Below are 10635 nucleotides of genomic sequence, written 5' to 3' on the forward strand. Positions count from 1 at the left end.
CCAGGAGCATGCCCTGCCAAAGCCAGCAGCATGCCATGCCAAGCCAAGGCCAGCAGCTTGCCATGCCATGCCTAGGCCAAGGAAGCATAGCCAAAGGCAGCAACGTGCCATGCCAATGCCAAGACCAGCAGCATGCCATGCCAAGGCCAAGGCCAGCAGCATGCCATGCCATGCCAAGGCTAAGGCAGTCTAGCCAAAGACATCAGCATGCTATGCCAAGCCAAGGCCAGCAGCTTACCATGCCTTGCCTAGGCCAAGACAGCCTAGCCAAAGCCAACATCATGCCATGCCAAGGCCAAGGCCAAGGCCAGCAGCGTGCCATGCCAAGGCCAAGGCAGCCCAGCCAAAGCCAGCAGGATGACATGCCAAGGCCAAGGATAGCAGCATGCCATGCCATGCCAAGGCCAAGGCAGCCCAGCCAAAGCCAGCAGCAAGCCATGGCATGGCCTTTGCCAGCAGCATGCCATGCCAACGCCTTGGCCAGCAGCATGCCTTGCCACGATCTTGGCCAGCAGCATGGCATGCCATGGCCTTGGCCAGCAGCCTGCCTTGCTGAGGCCTTGTCCAGCTGCATGGCGTGGTATGGCCTTGGCCAAGAACATCGCATGCCACGGCCTTGGTAAGCAATCCGTGTCCCTCAGGTAATTGCCATTATGTTTGTCTTTGACTTACATACAAGTTTGCCCTGCGAAATGCATGTCCCTTAGGTAATAGCCGTTTGGTTGGCTTTGACTTGCGAACGAGTTGCCAATGCTTTCCCAGGGGAAGCTTGTTGCGAAAAGTATGTCCCTCAAAAGTTGCCTGTTGCGTTTGTTATTTGCATTCGCGCTAACCGATGCTTGCTCGGCTTCTCTTAGTGTTTTTGCACGTTCGTCGGGCTTCTTAGCCCTTTGCGGTGTGATTTGCCTTTTTCAATTATTAATTTATTCATAAAAATTAAAATAAAATAAATAAGGAATACAAAAATAATTAAAAAAATTACTGTAATTACTAGTGCCTCACCCTATAATTATTGGAATTTTTCAAGAATTTTTTGACTCTTTTTAGTAATTTTTATTATTTTTTAAGTATTAAAATAGAAATAAATTAAAATAAAATATTCTGGTAGCCAAATATTTTTTTTCAATTTTTTTATCGTGTCTTTAATTATTTCCTTCAACTTTTGTGTTGAAAATTCTTGTAAAAAAACTGTTACTTTTTAAAAAACCCCATTATGGCTCCTCGAGCATAGGTGATGTTTCCTCCTGCCAGATGAAAAAGAGCTTAACAAGCTACTATAAGTGGGGGGGCACCTCCCTTAAGGCTGGCCAGCATGGCCCGGCCACAGGCCACACCTATGCCTAGGCGGGCGCTTGGCACATGCCACCGCTTGGCTTGTGGCATTGAAACTACATAGCCAAGCACGGGATGCGTCGAGTGGCGGCCCATGGTGGTGGCGGTGGCACGTCGGCCTTGGCCAGCATGCCATGCCACAGCCTTGGCCAGCATGCCATGCCACAGCCTTGGCAAGCATGTCATGCCAGGGCCTTGGCCAGTAGCACGCCATGCCAAAGCCTTGGCTCACATGCCATGCCACAGCCTTGGCCAGCAACATGGCATGCCAAAGCCTTGGCCAGCAGCATACCATGCGCGGGCCTTGGGAAGCATGTCATGCCACGGCCTTGGCCAGCAGCATGCCATGCCCCAGCCTTGGCAAGCATGTCATGCCACGGCCTTTGCCAGCAGCATGCCATGCCACAGCCTTGGCCAGCAAAATGGCATGCCAAAGCCTTGGCCAGCAGCATGCCACGCCACAGCCTTGGCCAGCAACGTGCCATGCCCTGGCCTTGGCAAGCATGTCATGCCACAGCCTTGGCCAGCATCATGCCATGCCATAGCCTTGGCCAGCAGCATGCCATGCCTGACCTTGGCAAATATGTCATGCCACGGCCTTGGCCAGCAGCACGCCATGCCTGGTCCTTGGCCAGAAGCACGCCATGCCTAGTCCTTGGCCAGCAGCATGCCATGCCAAGCCAAGGCCAGCAGCTTGCTATGCCATGCCTAGGCCAAGGCAGCATAGCCAAAGGCAGCAGCATGCCATGCCAATGCCAAGGCCAGCAGCATGCCATGCCAAGGCCAAGGCAGTCCAACCAAAGCCATCAGCATGCTATGCCAAGCCAAGGCCAGAAGCTTACCATGCCCTGCCTAGCCCAAGGCAGCCTAGCCAAAGCCAGCAGCATGCCTTGCCAAGGCCAAGGCCAACAGCGCGCCATGCCAAGGCTAAGGCAGCCCAGCCAAAGCCAGTAGGATGACATGCCAAGGCCAAGGCCAGCAGCATGCCATGCCATGCCAAGGCCAAGGCAGCCCAGCCAAAGCCAGCAGCACGCCATGCCACAGCCTTTGCCAGCAGCATGCCTTGCCAACGCCTTGGCCAGCGGCATGCCTTGCCACGACCTTAGCCAGCAGCATGGCATGCCACGGCCTTGGCCAGCAGCATGCCTTGCCACGACCTCGTCCAGCTGCATGGCGTGGTATGGCCTTGGCCAAGAACATCGCATGCCACGTCCTTGGCAAGCAATCCTTGTCCCTCAGGTAATTGCCATTAGGTTTGTCTTTGACTTATGTACAAGTTTGCCCTATGAAATGCATGTCCCTCGGGTAATAGCCATTTGGTTGGCTTTGACTTCCGAATGAGTTGCCAATGCTTTCCCAGTGGAAGCTTGTTGCGAAAAGTATGTCCCTCGAAAGTTACCTGTTGCGTTTGTTGTTTGCATTCGCGCAAACCGATGCTTGCTCAACTTCTCTTATTGTTTTTGCACGTTCGTCGGGCTTCTTAGTCCTTCGGGGTGTGATTCATATTTTTTAATTATTTATTTACTCATAAAAATTAAAATAAAAACAACTGGTATCCCCATTAAACTACAATGATACCAAAAGGCGGAAGCAGCAATTAAAATGAAGGAGACGGATTACGAAATCAAAATGAAACAAAATTGATAAACAGAATTGGAATGAATGCACTAACCATTTAAATTAAAATTACAATTAACATATAGAAATTAACTTACAATTACAATCGTAGCAACTGCAAGGATATTAACTAGGTTACAGAATGAAGGTGTTGGTTCTCACTCAAAGCTCTTTGGTTTTTCAGAATAAAGATTTCTAAAATTTTTTGAGAGTTAAAGAGTGATCCCCTCTTGATTCCAATATATATAAGAAAAAAGAAAAGAAAAGCAGCATTTGGCTGATGAAAGCAGCTGGCAACGCATGGGGGAAAGCAGATGCTATCGGTTGCATTCGGCTGATTGATTGAATAGTTGAGCAGCTTTAGACAAAAGTTGATTGGGTGAATAGTGACGGTGAACATGTGAATAATGGAATCAATATAAATACAAATTGGCAGCTTTTCTCAAAAGAGTGTTGACTGAAGCTAATTTGTATCTATATGGAATCCAATGTTGATTATGCAAACGGATCCTGAGCATCTTGAAACTCTGGACCTGAACGTTGATTAGTTGATTCTTCAGAGGAGTGGGCACGTTCTGAACCTTCTTCTGATCTGTCTGAATAGGTGGATTGGGCTTTAGCTTGATTCAAAAGTTGGTGGGCTAACTGGATCATATCTTCTTTGGATGACTTGGATTTAACCTTGGATTTGACTTTGGGCTGAGCAGGAGGTGAAATGGGTTTGCCTTCACCTTGGACGTTGATTTGGGCTTTGATTGGGCTGGCTGGGCAGCAACAGCTTTTACCTTGGACTTGGATGATTTGGGCTTGGAACCACTGGATAAGGGGCTTCCAAGGTTGACTGGAGGAAGGTTGGGCTGACTTCCTTGAGTAATTGCAGCAATTGGGTTCTGCTGAGCTTTAGCAAGGGTAGGAGTTGGAGCACATTGATCGGGTGGGAATTCTTCTTGAACAATTTCAAGAATCCTGGGCACATTGAACTTAACCCACCATTTGAGTGTGTGGTGACGAGTGATTATGTTATCATCAATCCCATATTGCTATTTAAATACCCATGGAATTTTGTATTTGGGTATAAAAATTAGCAATAATGGAAATTGTCGTTGATGAGCAGTAAATGGATAAATAGAGGCAAAATAATTAATTATTTCACTGAGATCATTAGGGAGGATATCTGAAATGGCGCCATAGTGAGTCCACCATCACAGAAACCAGGTAGGTATTTCAGATTTGAATTTTTGATCAAATGAGATGAACCAAGAATGACTGAAAGTTTCATTTTGGTACAAGAAAATCTTGAACCAAGCATCAACGTAATCATGGTAATTATATTGAATGGAATGACCAGGTAAATCACGAAGCTGATTAGGATTACCCCATTCAGCCATGGAAACAATGTTGTGAATATAAATTGAATGATATAGGATCTTGTAAGCATAGGTTCGATCCTGGATTGGTTTGATCAAAATTGAATGGTGATGGAGTAGAATGTCTTTGTAATAGGAGAGGGTTTTCCCTGGATGTGAAAGGATGAAATGGCATCCAGAGCCAAAATGGAATTTAGCAATTTCATTAATGGTTTGATTTTTTGGGTGATTGGGTTCTTTGTAGAACAGGTTAGTAACATGTGAGTTAGTGTACTCAGATCGGGATGGTTTAATGGGGTTAACTGGGAATGGAGTAACTGAAACTGATTGGCTAGATGCAAAAGGATCGGAAGCCAATGCAGATGAATAATCAGGACGATGAATGTTACCAAGAGTTTGGTAACGGTTGACCATTTCAAGTGAATGAGATTAGGTGATTGACTCCAAAGGAGGAGGGACAATAAGTTGATTAGGTTTACTAGAGGATGAGACCAAAGCCTTGGAGGGAGGCCTTGGACGAGACATCTGTTGAGAAAGAAACAATGGTTAGCAGCCAGAAAGAAGATCTAAATAATCTTGATGGCGATGTAAACAGCTGTAGTTGTGAGCAAGTAAATTGCGACGGGCTTGAATCTGATGGTAATTGATATATTGGGCTCTTTTGGTGGGTGGTCTGGCTAATTTGAGGCGGTGAATACGATAGGTAAGTTGTTTAATTTGGGTTTTGAAATGGGTAATGCGGGATTTATGGTAAGAAGTAAATGGTGCAGTCATCCCTTACCCCCCTGTAAAAATTCCCGGGTAAGAAAATCAGGTAGGGAATTTTGACAACCAGGTATATAAGTAATATCAAAATAAAAAATGCTTAAAATAGATTGCCAACGGGCAAAAATTTGTTTACTAGCAAGATTTTGAACATCTTTTTCTAAAACATATTTAGCAGATTTGCAATCAACACGAAGTAAAAATTTTTTATTTAAAATATCATCTTGAAATTTTTGAATACATAAAACCGTAGATAAAATTTCTTTTTTAATAGTACTATAATTTGATTGTGCTTTATTCCAGACACCAGAGTGATAACGAACAATTTGTTCAGATGATTGAGGAGTGACTTTCTGAAGAAGAATGCCACCATAACCAATGTCAGAAGCATCAATTTGAATAATTTTGAATGAGTTTTCAGTAGGAATACCAAGACAAGGAAGAGACTTGACATGTTGTTTAACTTGTTGAACAATGGAAGTATGAATAGAAGACCAAGGAGGAGGATTATCCTTTAACCTATCAAACAGAGGTTGACAAGTCTTTCTAAGGTCTTTGTAAAACTCAGCAATATAGTTGAGGGAACCTAAAAACATTTGTAATTTGGTTTTATCTAGAATTTCATCAGGGAATTTGGACGCAAATTCAATGGATCTACTAATGGGTAAAATAGTATTATGATGAATATCATAACCTAAGAATCTAACTTTAGTTTGAAATAATTTAATTTTAGGAGTAGATATGACAAGACCATGACTTTTAATTGTGTAAAAGAAACCAGTTAAACGTTTCCAATGTTCACTAATTGATTTTGAAAAAATTAATATGTCATCAATGTAAACAATTGAAAAATGACTAAATGGGTTGAATATGTCATTCATGATATTTTGAAATTCACTAGGAGCATTTTTTAAACCAAATGGCATGACATTCCATTCATATTGGCCAAAGGGTGTGTTGAATGCAGTTTTATATCTATCTTTAGGATGAATTTGAATTTGCCAAAAACCACTTTTTAAATCAAATTTACTGAAAATAACAGCTTGACTAAGTCTTTTAATTAAATCTTTTTTATTAGGAATAGGATATCTAATCCATTCTAAAACAGCATTTAAAAGTTTGTAATTGATGACCAATCGAGGGACACCTCGTTCTAATTCAGCATTTTTATTAACATAAAAAGCAGGGCAAGACCATGGTGATTTACTTGGACTAATTATTCGATTTTTTAATAATTCATTAATTTCTTTTTTACACATTTCAAGTAATTCATGATTCATTTGAATTGGTCTAGATTTAGTAGGAATTTGTCGTTCATCAAAATTCTTAATATAAGGCAAAGTAACTACATGCTTTTTCCTATGCCAAAATGCAGTACGTAAAGAAGAGCAAACAGTTGATTTATGTTTTAATTTGAAATCATTGATTTGAGAAATAATAACTAGATTAATTAATTGTTGGTCAATGCGTTTATAATTAATTTCTTCTTTAAGGAAATTTAAATGTCGAGTTAAACGATTAATTGTATGAGAAATAGAACAATCTTTTAATTGATTTAATTCTAACATTTTAGGAGGAGAGAAGAATTTAAATGTAACAGGTTGACCTAAAACATGTGTAGTTATTCTTGGACTAGATGTAGTAAATGGATATAATAAATACATAAATGGGGAACCTAAAATAATTTTATCAGTCATATTTGTAACTAAAACAAACGAGGTTTTAAAACATACATTATCTTGGTAAACATGAACTTTAGGTAATTTATATTTGATATGCATTTTACTACCATTAGCAGAAGTTAATTTCTCATGACATTTTTCATAATATGTAGTAGGAAGTAAACCTTCTTGTATACAATTTAAATCAGCACCAGTATCAATTAAAGCAATTAATTCTAATTCAAAATCATTGATAATTATTTTGATTTTAGAATACCATTTTTGAATATAAAGCTTATTAATCAGACTTAACCGTTTTTCTTCAGGATTGTTGCATTGAGATTGGTGTGATCGATTATCAAATAACAAATTATCAGGATTAGTAGGATCAGAATCATGTTCAGATTCATTTGGAGATTCTTGATCATTATTTTGGAAATTATCTAGACTTTTATTAAGTTTTAAAGTAATAATTTCGTCTTCTAATTTTTTATCTTTATGTTGTAATTCTTTGATTGTTTGTTTAATTTGATTGATTTCTTGTTGTAGATCTTGTAATGTAACTTCTTTTTGTTTATTTTTAAATCTTTCTAAAGTTTTGGATAAACTAATTATTGGTTTATCAAACTTTGGTTTAGTATCTGAATGGATTAATAAAGATTTTAGTTTATCAATATATTTTTGTTTTAATTTTGGATCATCTAATTTACTAATTAATTCAATAAGAGCAGATTCTTCTTGAGTGTTTTTGGTAAGAACAATAATTTGTTTAACTGGTTTACAACAAACATCATTACATCCTATATTAATATTGTTATCAGAATCATCACTAGGTGATTGGTAATCGGATGAAGTATTGGGATGATCAGAAGAAGAGGAACCACTAATAGATTGATTTAATTGAAAGATTTCATATAATTGATTTTTGGAATTATCATCAATTTGGAGTTGATTAACTTTATCTTTTAATATTTGTTTCTCTTTACATTTATTTGAATAATGACCTTTTTGACCACAGTTATAACAAGTAATATCTTTGGTAGATTTAGATTTCGGATGTGATTTGGATTTATAATATTTCTTTTTAGGTTTAGTATAGAATTTATCATTTGATTTGGAAGGTGAATAATTTGTTTTATATTTATTAGAATATTTGTATGATGATTTATGTTTATGTTTGGAATATTTGTGTGATTTCCTACGAGAGGGTGCAACAGGAGGTAAACCATATTGTTCACAGAAATTGCCTAATTCATATTTAGCTTTATGTTTATCTTTGTTAGCTTTTTGAGTAAGTTTAAGATCAATACACATTTTTAAACCTTCTTTTTGAATAGTGCTAATTATATCACCATATGTTAAATTATCATATTCAATAACACCAGTGGGTTGACTAAGAACATCTCTAATTTTGTGAGCAAATAAGCTAGGTAATCCATTAATAAATTTTTCTTTGCAAAATGATTTAGTACAGTCTTCTCTTAACATAACTCGAGAGGTAAATACATCTTTATACCATCTAAAATCACTTAAGGTTGGACAGGTAAGATTACTAAGTTGATCATGGATGCAAGAATATATATTTGTAGGTGTACCAATGAAATGTCGGACTATTGTATAGATTAATTGATTGATTCCGTCAGGGTGACAACATCCTATAGTTTCATCAAAGATAGGTAGACCATTTTCATCAGTTTGATTAGCATACATGATTGAGTCACGTTGTTCTTCAGCATGCCATGCCAACGACTCAGCCATGGGCAGCAGCGTGCCGTGCCAACGCATTGGCCAGCAGCATGCCTTGCCCGGTAGCATGGCATGCCATGGCACGGCCTTGACCATCAGCATGCCTTGCCGCGGCCTTGTCTAGCAGCATGGCATGCCCTAGCCTCGGCCAACAACGTGTCATGCCACGGCCTTGACAGGCATGCCAAGCCACCGCCTTGGCAAGCATGCCATGTCCCTCAGGTAATTGCCATTAGGTTTGGCTTTGACTTACGTACAAGTTGCCTTACGAACTGCATGTCCCTCTGTTAAATTGCCATTTGGTTGGCTTCGACTTACGTACGAGTTGCCATGCGAAATGCATGTCCCTCGGTTAAATTGCCATTTGGTTGGTGCAAACGAGTTGCCTGTGCTTTCCTAGTGGAAGCTTGTTGCGAAAAAGTATGTCCCTCAAAAGTTGCCTGTTGCGTTTGTTATTTGCATTCGCGCTAACCGGTGCTTGCTCGACTTCTCTAAATGTTTTCGCGCGTTCGTCGGGCTTCTTAGTCCTTCGGGCGGTGATTCATTTTGTGGGGCTGGTGCATAGTGTACGTCGTGGCGCGTGAGTTGTGTTTGATTTGTGTCAGTTGGACGGATCCCTGCCTGTGCAGCGAAGTCCACTAGTGCATTCCTACGTGTCCCTCGGGTAAATGCCTTTAGGTGGTCTTCGACTCGCTTTTGAGTTGCCTGCGCTTCCCTAGTGGAAGGTACCTTGCGAAAAGCGTGTCCCTCGAGTAATTGCCATTTTGTTGTTGGCTTTCACATGCGAACGAGTTGCCTGTGCTTTCCTAGTGGAAGCTTGTTGCGAAAAGTATGTCCCTCGAAAGTTGCCTGTTGCATTAGTTATTTACATTCGCGCTAACCGGTGCTTGCTCGGCTTCTCTAAATGTTTTCGCGCATTCATCGGGCTTCTTAGTCCTTCAGGGGGTGATTTGTTTTGGGGGGTTGGTGCATAGTGTACGTCATGGCGCGTGAGTTGTGTTTGGTTTGTGCGAGTTGGACAGATCCTTGCCTGTGCAGCGAACTCCACTGGTGCATTCCTCCGTGTCCCTCGGGTAAATGCCTTTAGGTTGTCTTCGACTCGCCTTCGAGTTGCCTGTGCGTCCCTAGTGGAAGGTGCCTTGCGAAAAGCGTGTCCCTCGGGTAATTGCCATTTGGTTGGCTTTGACTTACGAATGAGCTGCCTGCGCTTTCCCAGAGGAAGGTTGTCGCGAAAGTTATGTCCCCCGGAAGTTGCCTGCTGCCTTTTGTTATTTTTAGTCGCGGCAATCGGTGCTTGCTCAGCTTCCCTAAATGTTTTCTCACATTCGTCGGGCATCTTAGTCCTTTGGGGTGTGATTCGTTTTGGGGGGCTGGTGCATAGTGTACGTCGTGGCGCATGAGTTGTGTTTGGTTTGTGCGAGTTGGACGGATCCCTACCTATGTGGCGAACTCCACTAGTGCATTCGTCTTCATCATCCGCGGGATTCCTACAGGTTGCCTGCGCCTTCCCTGGTGGAAGCTCGTTGTGAAAATTTATGTCCCTCGGTTAATTGCCATTCGGTTGCCTTTGACCTGCCTACGAGTTGCCTGCGCTCTCCTAGTGGAAGCTCCTTGCGAAAATTTTTGTCCCTCGGCTGGTAGCCATCCGGTTGGCTTTGGCTTGACTACAAGTTAGTTGCCTGCGCTTCCCCAGTGGAAGCTACGTTGCGAAAAGCATGTCCCTCGGGTAATTGCCATTTTGTTGGCTTTGACTTGCGAACGAGCTGCCTATGCTTTCCGAGTGGAAGCTTGTTGCGAAAAGTATGTCCCTCGAAACTTTTGCCTGTTGCCTTTGTTACTTGCAGTCGCGCTAACCGGTGCTTGTTCGGCTTCTCTAAATTTTCTCGCACATTCGTCTGGCTTCTTAGTCCTTCGGGGTGTGATTCGTTTCGGGCGGCTGGTGCGTAGTGCATGTCGTGGCGCGTGAGTTGTGTTTGGTTTGTGCGAGTAGGATGGATCCCAGCCTGTGCAGCGAACTCCTCTGGTGCATTCCTCTTCATTTGTGCTTAGGGGAAAAATCTTGTCTTCTGCCTCGCGTGGGTTCCTGTGTTGCCTACCTAAAGAAAAGGAATTCGGTCCGTATCGTGTGCCTATATTCGCCTCGCCAC

This window comes from Camellia sinensis, chromosome 12 (genome assembly GCF_055761805.1).
Source record: "Camellia sinensis isolate YWXY chromosome 12, ASM5576180v1, whole genome shotgun sequence".
NCBI classification, from domain to species: domain Eukaryota; kingdom Viridiplantae; phylum Streptophyta; class Magnoliopsida; order Ericales; family Theaceae; genus Camellia; species Camellia sinensis.